General features: G+C 33.4%; 1 protein-coding gene across 2 annotated transcripts in view; it reads left to right on the forward strand.

The window, feature by feature from the left end:
- Positions 1-19,683, forward strand: part of PRKACB (protein kinase cAMP-activated catalytic subunit beta) — a 131,635-nt gene that overhangs the window by 64,442 nt on the left and 47,510 nt on the right. The gene's annotated exons all lie outside the window — the stretch shown is intronic.

The following is a 19,683-nucleotide window of genomic DNA, read 5'->3' on the forward strand; positions in this document are numbered from 1 at the left end:
TGTAATCATTTTTGGTGACATGCACTTTAAAAGATAAATTTCACACGTAAACAATACCATTGCCAGCATTCCACATCTCACCTTGGATCCTCCCCAAGATATTTTTGTCACTCTGATGAAAGCAACAATAGAATTACCCTTGGTACTCTTGCCCATTTTGGTGTGTTTGATTATCAAATTGCACTAGGTTTTGCCTCTTCTGTTCATATATTCCATAGCAGTTAAGGAAGAAAACTCAGTTTAAAAAAAACAAAATGAAACAAGAATGGTTTACAAAATTTGCTCCTTGGTTTATGCAGTACCTTCATAGTTCTATAGAAGCTTATTTGAATTATTTTTTTACTGCATCAGAATTTTTTTTACATTCTTCAAGCTATTTTAGGGAGAAAGTAAAGAACATATATTTGTACAAATTTTTTCTTTTACTCTGAGGGTTTGATTTTTCATAATTAATCCTTAGCTATAAAGCAAGTTGATGGATGAGGAATCTCAAATATCTTCGAGTTAATGAACTATTGAATATTGAAGTAATAGTATATTATTAAAACTTACCATGCAACAAAAGTTTTTTATTCATTCTGCTTGCCCTATTCTGTTAAATTGCATTCTTCTAAGGCCTTTTGGAAATCCTTTTTTTGCATTTCAAAGGTCTTTTAATTAAAAGTTTGGTGAGGAATGAGGACAGTACTGAATTAGTTTCTGTTTGACTAATACCTGTTTATCCAAATAGTGGATGTTTAATAAATATATCCCAAATGAATGAATATCATGGGGCTTTCAATATAAAAGTTACATTTGAACTATACTATCACCATTTAGAAAATATATGAGACCTGTGATGTTTTCTGAAAAACACTTTAAAATCTAGCAGTGGAGGATAGTATCATGAGCCTTGATTTCTTTCAGAAAAAATGAACTGATAAAATGCTGTTAACATTTTTCTTTATTGTGATATCAGAAAATAAAATAAATGGGATCATTGTACAGAAGTAAAATTAGGTCCAAACCTTGTAGCCAGTGCATAATAGGCATGATATATAAGAAATACTTAAAGAGTAACCGAATGTACATTAATCAAGTATTATTCTACTCTCTTCTCTCTCACATCCCCAAAATATCAAAATATACACAATAATTTTACATATGTAGTAATGAGTATGGTAAGCTTGGAGCTCTAATTTCCTGTTACGGAATGTATTGATATACAGGAGAAAACACTGACACAACAGAAAAAGAGGAATCCTCTTGTTTCAGAATTCCAAGGTTTGTTTTTGTGGTTAAAACGCAATTTTTATCCATTTATAAAGTGAGTGATAGAAGGAGTTTTGACTATATGAAGTTTTCATACAACCCACATTCTTCAAAGCTGCTTAAAGCAGTTTACTTCCATGACTTGTTTAACAAGAAACAGGAATGCAATATCTCCTGATAATAAACGCTGTAAAGATGCTTCTTCAAAAAGTGCTATTTTAAGAACTCAACTAAGCACAGAAATCACATGTAATTTTTTAAAAATTAGATTTGTGGACTAATGATAAAGATTACTAATTTAGGCATGTATGAAATGTAACAGGTTGTACTCCAAGTTTATTTCTTTTCCAGTGACATTAAATATAGGAAGAAATACAGTAAAAAGGCCAGTGATCAGTTTCCAGGTGCCTTAAGTATGTTTCATCTTTTACTACTAAATTAACAGGAATTTCTGTTTGATAACATAAATATTTAACAGCTGATTCCATACACATTTAAGTACGTGAAGTTCAAAAGAAAAACATGGAGGAATTCTGCTCTTTGTTCTGACTTAGAATGAATGGAAATATTGACATTCGTTGAGTTCTCTTTCTGGCAAATTTATTATGGTTAGCTTTTCAATCTTTCTTTGATCATAAATGGTGTACTGAGTTATACAATGCTGAACTTGAGTGAAGTTTTGCGTGTTTTAAATCTTGAACTTTATACCCTTAATGAATGTGTAATTATAACATTTTAAGGACTGAATAGGTGAATACTATCACTTTACCTATCCTCCTTTCCTGTGAATTGATAGGCTATTTCTCTGGCAGATACAAATTCATATTAGTGAATAGTAGATTAAATACTATATTGAATAAATGGGCAATTTTGTGTATGGATTTCTTCAGGTGGAATCAGATAGCTGAAGTGGCTATAATAGACCCCTTTATCTAGTCAGTTTTCCTTTTCCAAAGCTTACAGTCTTTAAGACAATTCACTTCCATACTTTCTTAGTCCACTGAATCTGTATCATTGTAACTTCTAAGCTAGAAGACCTTCCACGTTATCTTTTTATCTACTTTTCCTATCTGTAGCTATTCCATAAGCTTCTTGGTAGTAATCAGTTTTTATTCACTTGGCAAACTTTTTTGAGAATTTTCTGTATCATAGTCTGTAAACAAGGCTCTGATAAAAATAATATCTAGTTCTTATCTTCAAAAATGAGTAGGAAGATCAAACACAATTCAAGGCATAGTGAAATGGTTGCTTAAAAATGTATAAAAGTACCTTACTGTGGGAACTTAGTGTAGGAAGAAATCAGCAGTAAAGAAAGGATGGGGCTTTCAAGAATATTGAAGAATGAATAGAATTTTGAAACTTATAGAAGGGGGAAAAGGTTATTTTATTATAAGAAGATAACATGTGATACACAAATATGTGACAATATGAAAATTTAGGATTTACCAAAAAGATATAGTAAGATATTATCTGGAGAGGTAGTCTGTGGATCTAATCTTGAAAGCTTTCTATTAGATATTCAGAATTTTGGACTACATTCTAATAGACAATGGGGAGTTAGTACAGTTTTTTTTAAAGTGGAAAATAATATATAATGGAACCTTTGTTAAAAGAGCCCAAAGAATTTTAATTTTTAAAACATTTTTAAATTTGTTTATTTATTTTTTGAGGAAGATTAACCCTGAGCTAACATCTGCCGCCAATCCTCCTCTTTTTGCTGAGGGAGACTGGTTCTTAGCTAACATCTGTGCCCTTCTTCCTTTGCTTTATATGTGGGACGCCTACCACAGCATGGTTTGACAAGCAGCGCCATGTCCTCACCCAGGATCCGAACCGCCAAACCCCGGGCCTTGGAAGTCGAACGTGCGCACTTAACCGCTGAGCCACCAGGCTGGCCCACAGAATTTTAATTTTAAACTAGCATAATACAGGAGAAGTTAACTTTCTTATTCTACTACAGGGAAATATATATTACTACTCTGCATTTTCTCTTTGAGCTGGGTGCTTAATTAGAACTAACACTTTTGGTCACTACGTGAACGTGGCAATGAATAGTCAGATAATGGATTCCCTGTATAATAACAGTGCTTATTTAAGATGTTCCTTCTGGCCTGGAATTCCCTTTCCCTATTTCTACCAATGGTGGGATTTGCTCATACTTTAAGACTCTGCTCAAATATTATCCTTGTAACAAAATCACCAAAGCATTCTATTCCTGTGTTCTTCATCCTTAGCAGAATTCATGATCGCTTCCTATCTTCTTATATAATGTTATATACACTTCTCCTATGGTTCATTTTATAGTATTAAAATTATATCACATTAGTCCTTAGGGTCACTCTCTCCCCTATTTGACTTTGAACTCCTAGAAGGCATAGAATTTGTCAGTTTATTTTGGTATTGCCAGCATAGTTCTCAGTAAATGTTTAAATGTTGAGTTGTTTGTTAACATTAAATATCACTACAGTCTTACACTAAAAAGCTTTCTCTAATTTCTTCCATTTGTGGTCTTTGCAATTTATTTAAAAGGCTTATAGCCATTAACCAAAAGCAGTAAAATGCTGACCTGAACCTGGTAAATACCTCATTTCAGAGGCAGTGAACTTTTCAATGTTACTTGTGTATTTTTATCATGATTGTTTCTTAGAATTTGAGTAATCAGCACACTTCATATCAACACTAAGTAATTGGGATATTAAATTATTTGAAATTAGAAAATGCTTCCATGGGCTATTTAGCAGTGCCAAATACTATATCAAGTATAATAGAATGAGAAGCTTGTACTTACTTGTGTTTTGCAATAGTCATACTACATGGTTAGAGAAGAAGGAAGATTAAGTATATACTCTAGGTAGTGTCTTGCTCCTCAGAGTTTGGTCCCAGTCCAGCAGCTTTGGCATCACCTGGGAGCTTGTTGTAAAGGAAGAATCTCAGGCCCCGTCTAGACCCCTGAGTCAGAATCTGCCTTTTAACAAGATTACCCAGCTGATTCATCTGCAGTTAAAGTTTGAGAAGCAGTTTTTCCCTCATAACATTTTAATCTGTTTACCAATAATTTATCTTCATTGGAGAAAATTTGCAAACCATAGAAAAGAACAACAACAAAAAAAGTAAACATCATATACAATTCTACCAAAAGATAACTACTATTAACATTTTTGGATATATAGCTATTTTGTGCATAGATACACAAATTTCCACCAGCCCCTAAATTTGCGTCTTTCAGTACACAATGTTTCATAACATTTTTCCTTATCATAAAGAGTTGTCCTACAATATCTTTTAAGATTGCTGTTTTGTATTCACTTGTAAGGATGCAACCGTTTATTTAACCAGTCACTGGCCATCTAGATTGTTTTTAATTTTTTGCGGCCAGCCTGGTGGCGCAGTGGTTAAATTCACACACTCTTCAGCAGGCCGGGGTCTGCCGCTTTGAATACCAGGTGCGAACCTACACACCACTTATCAAGCCATGCTGTAGCAGGCGTCCCACATATAAAATAGAGGAAGATTGGCATAGATGTTAGCTCAGGGCCCATCTTCCTCAGCAAAAAGAGCAAGATTGGCAGCAGATGTTAGCTCAGGGCTAATCTTCCTAAAAAAAAAAAGTAAAAAAATGCTGCGATAAACATCCTTGTAGCTAAATCTTTGTGTATATCATTATTTTTCTATTTTATAGGACAGATTTAAAGAACTGTTATGACCGTTTTAGGGCTTTTGTATTAAATTAATTGCATCCCAGATATACGTACAATGTATCCTTTTAGAGTTAAACTTGTTTCAGTATTAAATGAAGACATGTTTAAATTTCCTACTATAATTTTCTGGCACATTAAGCATGTTTTATTTTCTCCTTTATTATTAGTGTTTATCAAAATTTTCCCACTTTTCAGAATTGGTCAATTGTTAGTGGTAAATGGTCTGAAAGACATTTTTTAGTTGCTGAATAGAGCATTATCCTTAGGTGTTCCTTGGTAATCAATATACTATAATCTAGTAGGGTTGGGGATTCAGTTATATTATAAAGTGCTTTCCATAATTCTGATTGCACAATATAGCAGTGACTTCTACCACTTCACTCCCACATTCCCTGGGTAGAAAATTGTCATATATATTATCACATAAAACATGTATTTACTATGCATTGTTCTAAGCACATTGCATATATTAGTTTGTGATCCTTTTAAAAACTTAATAAGATAGGTACTATTATTATTCACATCTTACAGATGAAGAGACTGAAGCACATTCAGATAAAGTAATTTCCTCCTGATAACGTATCTAATAGATGACATTTGAGCCCAGGCAGTCTGACTCCAAAGCCCATGCTCTTAGTCACTATTCTGTGAAATCTTTCTATATATGTGTAAGAAAAACAGGCCTCTGGCTCCTATGGCAGAGACAGAGTGCATATTATAAGGACCCAGAAGACCAACAGGTAGGTCAAAGAACTTTGAAACTTAGGTGTCCTCCAAAAAGAGCTAGTAAGCTGAAACTGGAGGAATGATGCATTCTTTGAGGCAGTGAATAAGTCCTAAAACAATGGCTGCTTTTAGCTGTGAGGTCTGGTTATGGTTGTATAACAACCAAGTATGGCCTACTCAGAATGCAAGTAAGGTCTTATCTTTTTTGAATTAATATTCAAATTAATGACTTGCACCCATGTATTCAAATTAGCAGGACTTCTAAGTAGTTCTTTTCCTGGGGTTTTCTTCCAGCCACTTTCAAGTATTCCTAAACTTCTGGGAGTTTACTCATTCCAGACAGGCTAACCTTCTTGCCAAAGGTTAGATGAAGAAGGAGATGGTTATTTTGATTAGTATATAAGCTAGTGATCTCATTTTCAGCTGCTTTTGAGTTTGCCATTGCTACAGTTTTATGGTTTAAAACTGGTCCCAAAGAATTCAGAGTACCCTTGCTCTTGATGTGATGACACTGATCCCTGTGGAGACTTTAGAAGTTCTTAATGGGAAGATGATCTACCCTTTCCAGTATTATGCTCATTCCAGGGTTATATCACAGGATTTAGTTTCTTTGATTTATACTCATGTGCTTCCTGGCTTCCGTGCCAGGTTGGATGGGTGAGACAGTGCTTTCAGCCCTCCCCACAGTGTACCAAAATTAGCCTTCCTTTCTTAAGCATCTTGTCCAGGAATAGCAAACGGGTTGTCTGTGACCCAGTGTAGCTCACAGATATGTTTTGTTTAGTTCTCATTGTATTTTTAAAATAATTCAATTTAATACCATTATTTTATATATAAATATGAAATACAATGATTTTAAACCAAGAGATTTCATATTGATATCTGGACTCTTATATTCTTGAACCATTAGAAAAACTGATTTCAGTGGACTCTTATTCCCGTATGAGAACAAATAGCACTGAAAAGCTATCCTCTTTAATCAGGATTTATGCTGTCTGATTTGTTCCAGCCTTCACTGCTTCTATTGTTTTACATTCCTGGCCTCTGTAAGCACTTAAATTTGGCTTACAGATCCTCTAATGTTGAGCCTAAATCACCAATCCAGATTCTCCTTTCTTCTTTGGTAAAGCTTCTTTAGTGCACCTTTCTACTCGTGGGCCACAAATACTATCACTGAAATTCATGAAAGAAATTCTGGTAGTTCTGAACCTTAGAAAGAATGGGGTCTAGGTTTTTATCCCTCCCTTTCAGAATTCCTGTTTTAATTTGAATTCAGATCTACTTACCTCCTTCCCTTTAATTAGCTCTGTTTACCATAGGGTATTGAGAAGCGAACAGCCTTTACCAAGTTCCAAAGGGTTTTGTTAGATGATTTCCCCAAGGTAATGGATGCCTACCAGCCTTACATTTACATAATTAAGTTGTCCACTGAAGTGATCTGCAAGCAGATTGTCTCTACTTATGTAGAGAAGCACTAGACAACTTTTTTAAATTGAATCATAATTTACATACCTATATAAAACTCACTCATAAATGTACAATTCACTGCTTATTAATTAATTTATAGAGTTGTATACCTGTCACCACAATTCAGTTTTAGAACATTTCCATCACCCCAAAAAGTTCTTTTGTACCCTTTTACAATCTATCCCCACTTTTACCTCAACCTCAGACCAACACTGATCTGTTTTCTGTCTCTACAGATTTGCTTTTCTGGACATTTTATAGAATTATACAATGTGTAATCTGTTGTTTCTGGCTTGCACATAGAATAATGTTTTTGAGGTTCATCTGTGTTATAGAACATATCTATAGTTGGTTCCTTTTTTATTTCCAAATTATACTATCTTGTATGGATATAACACATTTTGTTTATCCATTCGGCAATTTGTGAACATTTGGATTGTTTCTAGTTTTTGGTCCTTTGGATAATGTTGCCATAAACATTTGCATACAAGACTGGGTGGACATAGGCTTTCATTTTTCTTGAATAGATGTCTAAGAGTAGAATTGCTGGGTCATATGGTAAGTTTATGTTTATCTTTTTAAGAAACTTCCAAATTGTTTTCTTAAGTGGCTTTACCATTTACGTTCCCACCAGCAGTATATGAGGGTTACAGTTTCTTCACATCCTTGTTAATACTTGGTATCATCAGTCTTTTTTTTTTTTTTCCAAAGATTGGCACCTGGGCTAACAACTGTTGCCAATCTTTTTGTTTGTTTGTTTTTTCTGCTTTATCTTCCCAAACCCCCCCGTACACAGTTGTATATCTTAGTTGCGCGTCCTTCTAGTTGTGGAATGTGGGACGCCGCCTCAACGTGGCCTGATGAGTGGTGCCATGTTGGCGCCCAGGATCCGAACCCTGGGCCGCCGCAGCAGAGCGCGCGAACTTGACCACTCAGCCACAGAGCCGGCCCCCAGTCTTTTTAATTATAGCCATTCTGATATGTGTGAATTGGTATTTCATTGTGGTTTCAGTTTGTATTTCCCTGATGATTGATGATGTTGAGTGTATTTTCATGTTCTTATAAGTCATTTATGTTTTTACTTGGGAAAAATTTATTTGCAAATCTTTGTCCACTTTCAAAATTGACATTTTTTGGTCTTATTATTATTGTCCTAAAAATTCTTTATATATTCTGAACAGAAATTATTTACCAAATATATAATTTGCAAATTTTTTTCCCAGTCTGTAGCTTGTCTTATTTTCTTAAATGATGTCATTGAAAAACAAAAGTTTGTAATTTTAATGAAGTTCAATTTATCATTTTTTTCTTTATGGATTGTACTTTTGGTGCCAAATCTTAAAAAGTCTTTGTCTAACCCAAGCTAATGAAGATTTTTATTCTATACTTTTATCTGGAAATCTATTTTTTGAGTTAAGTTTTGTGTATGGTGTGAGATATGGAGTGAAGTTCTTTTTTTCCTTCATATGGATATCCAATTTGTATTGCACCATTTGTTGAAAAGACTTTTCTTTCTTTCTCCATTGAATTATCTTGGCACCTTTCAAAAATCAGTTGACCTTAAATGTAAAGATTCACTTCCAAATTCTCAGTTTTTTCCCAATAATCTATATATGGCTATCCTTATGCCAATACCATACTGTCTTGCTTACTGTAACTTTAAAATGAGTTTTGAAATCAAGTCCTCCAACTTTGTTCTTTTCCAAATTTTTTTTGGCTATTCTTGAACCTTTGAATTTCTATATAAATTCTAGCATCAGCTTCTCAGTTTCTAAAGAAAAGCCTACTAGGATTTTCATAGAGATTATATTGAATCTGTAGATTAATTTTTGGAGAATTGCCATCTTCACAGTATTGAGTCTTGCAATCCATGAATGTGAAATATCTCTCCATTCGTTTAGATGTTCTTTAATTTCTGTGCAGTGTTTTCTATTTTTTAGTGAACAAGTCTTGTTAAATTGATTACTAAGCATTTTATTTCTGTTAATACTATTGTGAATGAAGCTATTTCTTAATTTCATTTTTGGGTTGTTTGTTCCTAGTATATTAAAATGTTATTGACATTTGCATATTGATCTTATATGCTATAATGTTGATAAATTTATTTATTCTAGTAGTCTCTTTGTAGATTCCTTAGAATTGTCTACATATAGAATTATGTGTGTTTACAAATAACGACAGTTTTATTTCTTTCTTATCAATCTGTATGCCTTTAAAATCTTTTTTCTTACCTCGTTGCACTGGGTAGGAACTCCAGTACAAAGTTGCATAGAAGTGGTAAGTGCAGACATCCTTCCTTTACCTCCAGTCTTAGGGGGAAAGCGTTCCATCTTTCACCATTATATATGATGTAAGCTATAGGACCAACCCCCCTACTCACAACACACACCCTTTATCAGCTTGAGGCAGTTCCCTTCAATTCCTAGTTTGTTGAGAGGTTTTATCATAGGTGTTGGATTTTATGGAATGCTTCTTCTACATATATTAAGATAATTATGTAGTTTTGTCTTTTATTATTATGGTTTTATTTCATAAATTGACTTTCAGTGTTGAACCAACCTTGCCTTCCAGGGGTAAATCCTATGTGGTCGTAGTGTGTAAATCCTTTTTATTTACTGCTGGATTAGGTTTGCTAATACTTTGATAAAGACTTTTGCATTGTAATGAATGTTGGTCTGTACTTTTTGATCTTTGTCTGGCTTTGTCTAGCTTTGGTATCAGGCCTCATAGAATAATTTGGGAAGTGTTACGTCATTCGTCTATGAAATGTTTATGTAGGACTGGTATTATGTCTTTGAATGTTTCATAGAATTCCCCAGTGAAGCCTTTTGGACCTGAGTTTTTCTTTCTGGGAAAAATTTTAACTACTCATTCAATATTTTTTATTTGCTTATAGGTCTTTGCAGATTTTCTGTTTCTTCTTGAGTTAGTTTTGGTAATTTTTGTCTGCCTATGAATTTGTCCATTTCATCTGTTATATTAATTTGCATAAAGCTGTTTATAGTATTCTCTTACAATCCTTTTATTTTCTCTAGCATGATTGGTGATGTCATCGTTTCATTCCTGATTTTAGTAATTAGCATCTTCTCTGTTTTTTCTTATTTTTTCTTGTTTTATTTCGTTTTAATTTGGGGGCAGTCTAGCTAAAGGTTTATCAGTAAGATTTTTGGTCTCATTCATTTTCTCTGTTCTTTTTCTATTTTCTATTTCATTGAATTCTGCTCTGATCTTTTTTTGGTTTTGGTTGAATTTTCTCTTCTTTCTTGAGTTTCTTAAGGTGGAAGCTTAAATTATTGATTTGAGACCTTTCTTTTTTTCTAATATAGATGTGTAAATTGAGTTTCCCTCTAAGCTATGCTTTATATACATCCCATAAATGTTGATTTCTTGTAGGTTTTTTTTCTTTTAGTTCAAAATATATTCTAATTTCCCATGGGACTTCTTTGTGAATCCAAATATTTGAGTATTTCCAAAAATTTATCTCTGTTTTTGATTCCTAATTTATTTCTGCTGTGATCAGAGAACATTTTGAATGATTTTTCAATCCTTTTAAATTAATTGAGATTTGTTATATTGGTTAGCATATGATTAATATGGAGAATTTCCATGTGTACCTGAAAAGAATGCGTATTCTTTTGATGTTAGGTGCTGAGTTTTATAAATGTCAAGTTTTGATGGTATTATTCAAGTTTTCTGTATCCTTGCTGATTTTCTCTCTAGTTTTTCCTTGAATTATTGATTCAAGGAAAATCTATGGAGAGAGGAATATTGAAATCTCCAACTATAATTGTTGAATTATCTAGTTCTCCTTTCAATTCTGTCATTTTTATTTTAGTATTTTGGGGGCTCTTTTGTTCATTGCATTTACATTTCTAACTGTTAAATCTTCCAGATGAATTGACCCTTTTATCATTATGAAGTGGTTTTTTTGTCTCTAGTGATATTTATTATTGTAAAGTCAGTTTTGTCTGATATTGATATAGATACACCAGCTGTCTTATAGTTAACTCTTTGCGTGGTATATCTTTTTCTCTCTTACTTTCAACCTCTTTATTTCTTTAAATCTAAAGTGTGGCTCTTGTAGACAGCATATAATTGGACCTTGCTTTTTTATCCAGTCTGATAATTTCTGCATTTTGATCTGAGTTTATTCCATTTACATTTAATGTTATTATTGATATAGTTGGATTTACCATGTAATCTTCCATTGTGCTGTTTGTTTTATATTTGTCTTATAGTTTTTGTTGTTATTGTTATTCCTTTCTTCTTTTATGTTAAAAATTATTTATAGAATCCAATTTTAATGTCTTTGATTTTTTAACTAAATTTTTTAAAGATGTTTTTCTTAATAGTTAATTTAGGGGTTATAATATGCATTTTATCTCATCACAATCTATTTCAGGATGGTATTGAGTTAATTCTAGTAAAATATAGCTACTTTGATCCAATATAGCTCCATTTCTTCTCTGACTTTGTGTTAGTATTTTCCCACATATCACATATATATTTTTATAAACACAGCAATGCAGTGTTATAATTATTGTTTCATACAATTTTAAGTCCTTTACAGAAATTAAGAGAAGAAAGCAGAAAAATGTGTATTTATACAGTCTTTTACTTATATATTGCCATTTATAATATTCTTCATTTCTTCCTGGCAGTTTGAGTGTTGTCTAATGTCATTTCCTTTCAGCCTGCAGGACTTCCTTAAGTATTTCTGCTTGCAAGAAATATCCTCAGTTGTTGTTTATTTGGGAATGTCTTTATTTCATCTTTGTTTTCGAATAGTGTTCCCAGAGAGAGAATTGTTGTGAAGAGGTTTGTTTCTTTTTTCTTTTAGCGCTTTGAATATATCATTCAACTGCTTTCTGGTCTCTTATTTCTCTTAGGAAGTTATCATTAATTGTATGCTTTTTCTCTGTACATTAGTCATTTTTCTCTTGCTTCTTTCAAGATTTTCTCTTTTTCTTTCAACAGCTTGAATATGATACATCTAGGTATGGATCTTGTTGGGTTTATTCTGCTTGGCATTGGTTGAACTTCTTGGATTTGCAGATTAATGTTTTTCATCAAATTGGGACATTTTCAGCCATTATTTCTTCAAATATTTTTTCTTTGCCCTTTGTCTCTCTCATCTACTTCTAGGATTCCCATTACATGTTTGTTGGTACCCTTGATATCCCACAGGTTTCTGAGGCTCCATTTATTTTTCTCCTATCTTTTGTTCTCTATATTCTTCAGACTAGATGATTTCTGTTGATCTATCTTCATGTTCACCAGTTCAATCTTTTGCCCTCCTCAAATCTGCTGTTGGGCCTATGTAGTAAGGTTTTAAGTTTTAGTTATTATACTTTCCAAGTCTATAATTTTTCCATTTTAAATACTTTCTCCTTTTATATTGAGATTCTCTTTGTTATATAATTGCTATTATATTTTCCTTTAATTCTTTAAACACAATTTCCTTGTACAATTTTGATATACTTATAATAGCTGTTTTCAAGTCTTTCATCTGCTAAATCCTATATCTGGGCCCATTCAGAGACATTTTCTATTGAGTGCCTTTTCTCTTCATTATGGATTACATAATGTTTTTGTTAAAAAATGGACTTTTTAAAATAATATTTTTGTAGCAGCTCTGGATTCTAATTTTTTTCTTCCCTGAAGGTTGTTTTTATTATGTTTTGTTTTGTTATAATAACTTCCTTGGCCTTAATCTATGAACTGTATCCCCCATGGTTCTTGCTGCTGATTTCTCTGCTGGGAATGATCCTGTGTCTGCATAGCTTAGGTGTTATTCAGTGATTGATCAGAGGTTGTGATCAAACACTTAAAGCCAGTCTGGGCTGATGGAACTGTTTGTGGGTTGGGGAGCACATTTAATGTTTGGGCAGTTTTCAGGTTTAACTTTCCACTGGGTCCTCTTGGGTCTCCCCTATAGGAATAGCTTCCTAGTCAGCCAGGAATATGTGAAGAGCTTATCTAGGCCCTCTCTGCCTCTCTTATTTCCATTTTCTGAGTTAAATTTCTTGCTAGACTACCAGTCTGCGGCTCACCCCTGCCAAGGCCACAACTTTAGACTAGCAAAGCAGAACACTTTTCCCTGTTCATTTCCTACAGTTTGCTTTTTTTGTTGACAGCATCAATTGTGTGGGGGTTTTTGGCCTCCTCTCCAAATCAAGTCAGCCCTTTCTGTCAGCAAAGCTGCTGGTTGTCATGACCAGCCCCACCCTGATAGAAATACTGCACTGACAGAGCTGGGGGTGGAGGGGCAATAGGAGCCGTACCAAGTAAGACTCCTACTCCTCTTATGCAAAGTTCAGCATTTTTTAAATAAATGCTTCTCAATTTGTTATTTGTAATTGCTAGATTTGTACAGCCATGAAATTGTTGTTTTTGACAATTTTGTCCAGCTTCTTAGTTATTTCTTGGGAAGAAGATTTGCTGACTTACTCATTCTCCCATCACCGGAAGTCATGTCTCACCTGGTAGCTTTTAAAATGGCAAGTTCACTTGCTGAAGTTCCACTTAAGGCACCATTCTATAGATCCTTTCTACCGTTTTGGTACAGATTTTGGGTCTCTGGGATTCCGAGCAGTCTGTTCACTATGCCATCCAGTCTGCCCACCTTGCTATACAATCTGTCATCTAATCCTGTTTGATGGAAGGAATTTTACATTTCAACAGTGATTGCCAGTAACTTTTTTGTGTAGTCCCCCTTTTGAAAACCATGTAAGTGGCATCTGATACTGTTTGTAATGCTGAATTTAAGTGAAGTTTATAAATAACTTATTCTGTGATTCTCCTTTGTAAATGAAGATATATATAGTATTGTATTTTGTCTCTTCCATGATACACAATGTTTAAATGGTTAACATTTGTGCTGCAGTATAGCTTTCTGGCTCATGAAAAATGAAAGCTATCAGCGATCTGGGCAATAAGATTCATCGCCAATAGTCACTAGCAACAGCACACAGCATTTTAATATCAGTGAGGTCCGCAGCTAGCAGTAAGAGCTGGTGTAATTGAAAGACGTTTAGGTGCAATCATTCTGCTGTTTGTTCCTTGCCAGGTTCAACATGGGATTGTGTGAGTATTTGAAGAAAACAGCAATTTTTTTATGTCTTTGAAAGATGTAAAAAGGGTAAATATGTGGTTAAATTTAAGAAATGTGGTAATTTTAAAAATCATGTGGCTCTAAAATAAAAAGGTATTTTATTTGTCTTGGTTGATTAAAGATTTAGAAAAGATACTCCTTGGTTACAAGTGAACCGATAATTCTGGTCTAATGTTGCCGTGGTAACAACTCATGCTGATATAATTGAGAACATCTTATACATCCTGGTTCGAACATTTTCTCCCTGCCATTTTGAGTTGTTCTAGTGGTATTTGAAGGAAGCTACAATAACTAGATTGAAAGAAATTAAATCTAGTTATACACATCTTTGGCATTAATCTGATGTTTACGAGTGATATCTTATGCTGGGCAGTTATGCTTTGCTTCTAGGGGCTTTTCTTTTTAAAACAAAAGAAAGCTCTTTTCATTTTCTGTGTGCTGCATGTTCCAGTGTGTGTGTTTACACCCTCGGTTCTTCTACCTCTAGAGATTAGCATAACTCCCTTTGCTGTTGGATTGTTGTTTTGAGCAATATGTTTTGGAAAGGTTGGTTTTCATCATGAGTGGTAAGTATGCTCTTTGAGACTCTGCAGCTATATATTTTTTAAAAATATTTAACTATAAGAGAAAAAAATATTTTTTAAAGGGGCAGTTGTAAAGCCAAACCTACAGTGAATTACATTTTCTGTTGATGCTTTTGCATTTAGGCATTATAGTAATTTGCTTTTAAAATCCATTAAGAACTGTGAATAATACCACTATTAATAGTGAATACCAATAATCAGTTTCTAATTTTCTCTGTGGATTGATTTATTGTATTCATTAAATACTATTCTTATTAATTGTGTTATAACTTAGTGTGTAAAAGACCCACCATGATAAGAGAGGAGTTTTTTAGTATCTGATCCTAAAAATAATTAAAATCTCCTTTTATTGGCTTTGTCATTTTAATATTAATTGTTGTTAGCTTCTCTTTGATTATATAAAAAAATACTAATCTTGAATAAGATGCTGCCAAAATTTTGTTGATTTATTCGTTGCTTTTAACTACAATTCATTGAGAAATAGGGATTCAATGATGAAATAAATATGTGCATTTTGGTTTTGGAGGCTTTGCTAAAATTTCCAGGAAGAATTTATTTTGGGAAATAATTTGTTAGAGTGAGTACTTTTGTGATAATTAGTTTCCTTTTTGTTTTTATAATATGATTGTGTAGCAATATTTTTTTCTAAATATTTCCAAAAATATTTTTTGAGAAAATGTACTACAGTATGTACTGCAGTTTATCATAGGGTAAAAGCTGTTCACTTTAAGCCAAACCTGCAGCTAAAAATAGATATCCTGTTGTTAGAGTGAGAAATATTTGCTTCGAGCATAATTCATTAGCATCTTTTTACTTAACTAAAAGAAGATGTTTATAAGCTAACCTTTGAATCAGATACATTTTTAGGAGAAGTGTTATATGGTTTTTCTTACAACATAAAAGTCTGTTATAATTTACACTTAAAAGATTGGAATTGGAATTCAGAACCGGAGAGAGTTGGATTTTTACTATATAATGATAGAATTCAAAATAGGTGAAGCTTTATTCTATAACTGGGTATCACCTCATTATTGCCAATAAATATTTTTTATCCTGCCATATAATATAAACCTCTTCAACACTGTTAGATATTTGTTTATAGGATGATATTAGAGATTAAAAGAACATTTTTACATGTAAAATATTAAGAATCATTATTGTTATTTTCCTGGTAGTAGATAGATCTTTCTGATCTAGTGGTTTAAATTTGGGCTAATATTACAAAATGAACATGTTAACATTCCTTAGGTTTTTGTGGATATCAAAACTGAATATACCTGGTTATTATACTTAAAATGTTAGATTTCTTTGAATCTAGCCAAAGTGTGTTTTCTCTTTGAAAGTTTGGTATATAACAGCATCTTTAGGTAACCACTGTGGTATTCTAGAGGTTTTACAATTGTATGTGTTGGTTTTAACCGAAGAAAATTGTTGCTGCTTCTCTATTGCTTTATTTTTCTTTCAAGAAAGCTATGGATTATTCAGATGGTATTTGATGTGTTTGATCATATTAGCCTGCCCTTATAGCCTTTTCTACCACAGGAATCGTAGTAATCACTAGACATTCTGACTTTTTCAGGATTGTCCAATTTCAACTAATTTTACTCATGTCATAAGTGTTTGCCTTAGCCATTTCAAAATGTGGAAAATTACAAGTGAAGTGTGATTTTATTTGTAAAAATAAGCAAATGGTAGATCTTTTTTCCTAAGTCTATAGCTATACATGTGATATTTATGTGTATGTGGTACTTCTCTAGTTAAAAAGCTATTCATTTTCTCCTTTCTACCTATTAAATGTGAGTTTTCTCTGGGAATCTATCTTTGACCCTCTTTTAGTGCAACATTCTCTCTGAGTGATCTCATCCATGCCTACATCTTCAGTTGTTACCTGAACATTCAAAAGAGAATTTTCTCTCTCCATTCCAAATCTGCTCCTTTTTAATTGATTCTGATTTCTGTTAATGATCCCACTGCCTGTACAGGAACTTAAAACAGAAACCTTGTAGTCAGTCCTAACTTGGTTTTTTACCCCCAAGACATGCACTCAGTCATTAATTTCTATTGATTCTACGTCAGAAATGTCTCAGAAATCACTCAATTTTCTCCGGTCTCACTGACACTGGGAATGCTTTTAGACCAGGCGTTCTATGTCTTCTCAACCCTAGTGCAGTAACTACTTCACTGGTCTCTCAGCTTCCAGTTTTATATTCCTCCAGGCCATTTTCCATGCTACCATTTAAAAATGCAAATATGCCCATTTCTTAACCCAGCATGGAAACTTTTAGATACTCCTTGTTGTCTCTAAGGTAAAGGTTAAACTCCTTAGTAGGGATACAAGATCAGTGACCTACCTTTCTGGCTTTATTTGCATCTCTCATAAAATTCTTATTTAGCCATACTATACTACATAATATTCCTTGCTACCTTTTCATAATTACATCTTTTATTATAAAAATTCTGAAAACCAACTATGCTTTTCAGTGCCTCTATCACTGACTCTTTAGAGTTAGATGATTCCCCTCACCCCCATACTCACAAAGCAAACTTGTAAACTATAACAATTATTTACATTATATTGATATTATATATTTGCATGTTGGTTTTCAATCTCCAAACTTTCAATTCCTTAAGTCGAGGATAGTGCCGTGTTCGTCTGTGTATTTCCAATAGTTACCCCAGTGCCCCAAACATAGTAATGAACTCTTAAATTCTTGTAGAATAAATGAATGGCTAAAAATTATCCACTTTTTACATATTTGAACACTTTTCTTACATTATCAATGAAAAATAGCAGTCACCTATTTTTTTTTTTGGTTCATTTGCTTATTGGAACATAACCAGCATCATTATATCAAAATCCCAGATGAGAACTCTGATTGGCCTAGCTGTAGCTGAAGGGAAATCTTCAAAGATGAAGGCATTAACCTGCTGTGAATTACAGGAAAGTTACAGACTTGAGCACAAGCATTTAATTAATTCCCCTTTCTAGATCTATATTTTCTAGATTGAAAATATAAGAACACAAAACTGGAAAAACAGTGTATCAGTCTTGGAATTAAAGAAGGGTACTTACACCCACAAATATACAGTATCAAATTGAAAATCAGACAGCAAAATTTAACTAAAGGTTTTACTTTGAGTAGCTTGCCTTTATGGAAAAGAAACAGTAGTTTCACCTTCACTAACGTAGAAGGATGAGGCTTATAAGAAAAACTGTGGGGGAGACGAGTAGAAGATCCAACACTGCTGGTTACTTTCATTTTAATACAGTTACAGTGGGACAACCAAGAATTTGTTAGGCTATTCCAAGTTGAAAAAGTGGCTTTTCTTCTTCCAGATGTGACGGGCTCTTGCCTGAAGTGGTGGGCATCACCACCAGCAAGAAACCTTATAGTCCTGGCTCTATTCCTGTCTGAAAGTCACTAGGTTATTTAACTGATAATGTAAATGTGTGTCAACTAAAAGATCTGAGAAATTGATTATAACACACCCAAGTAGGATGTGAGAGGATCCACTTTATTTGGGGGCATTTGTAAAGTTTTGAAAGGCTTCTCGTTGTTCATGAATGAATAAACAAGAAAAGCAACAACATGGAGCCTATAAAAGAGAAGATTAAAAGATAAAATCACAGCCTTCAAGAGGAAGACAGTGAACTTTTGATAGAAAATATTTGGGGGGGGTAAAAATAAGATATTATAGATAGTATTTGTGTTGAATTCCTAAAAATTTCAAGTGAACATTGAATCTGTGAAATAAAACATGAAAAATAAGAAGATAAAACAAGAGGCTAGGATGAAAAGAGAACTGACTGAGAAGCAGGAATAGAAAAGAAGAGCAATAGTGACATGATAAGGGAAGGTTATAAGAAAATGAACCTGGCATTTGCAGAATATAAAGCTGCATTAGAAGCGTTAAAGAGCAAAATAATCACTACAGGAAAATAAATTAATGGTGTGAAAACTAGCTTGATAAAGCCTACCAGAATGTAGGGGGAATGGACAGGATAAAAATTATGAGGTGAAAACTATGTTAGATGAAAGTAGGAAACTCTACAAATTGAATGAATAGTACTCCTTCAAAACAGATAATGACTAATAGAACAGAAGCAATAATAAAAAACATGATTCAGAAAAACTACTTAGTTGAAGAAAACCTGAATCTACAGATTGAAAGAGCTCAAAGAGCTCATTGTATTTTGACAAAGATTAACAAAAACACCAACACTTAAATATATCTGATGGAAGTTTTGATTCAAGGATAAAAAATGAATTCCACAAACATCTAGGTCTCTTTGCATCTTACAATTTAACACGGAGCTTGTCTTTTAAAGAAAAAAAATCCAAAAATTGGAGATTAGATAATTTGAAAATTCTTCTAAAGCAAAAATTACTGAAGATACAACAGCACCTAGAAATGCTGAATAAAATATAACAAGCATCCCTTTAAATGAATAGCTAAACTTACAAGAATAGAAATCCTCAGTGTGCAAAAGGTGAAATGGTAAATGAAAACCAGGCTTGTAAAGGGGAGCATATTTTGGCTACCCTGAGGAGACATTCATACCTCAGTAACCAAAGGGCTTTCGTTTTTATTGGCCTCACAGAGACAGAAGACAAGGTCTTTGATCCATAAACTTGGGATTTCTTAGACTCCTAAATAAAGCCTGAATCCTCAAAGGATTGTAGCCTCAGTGAAAGCATAGATTAGAAAATAAAACCTCTCCACTGACAGAGGGAGAAAATAAGGAAGCTTGTATTTCTTGGCTTAGGTTCCTGGGGACGGGGGAGGTGTGTGTGCGCGTGTGTGTGGGATGCCTCTCCTGAGAATTTGTAATCAACTGCTT

This window comes from Equus quagga, chromosome 18 (assembly GCF_021613505.1).
Source record: "Equus quagga isolate Etosha38 chromosome 18, UCLA_HA_Equagga_1.0, whole genome shotgun sequence".
NCBI lineage: Eukaryota > Metazoa > Chordata > Mammalia > Perissodactyla > Equidae > Equus > Equus quagga.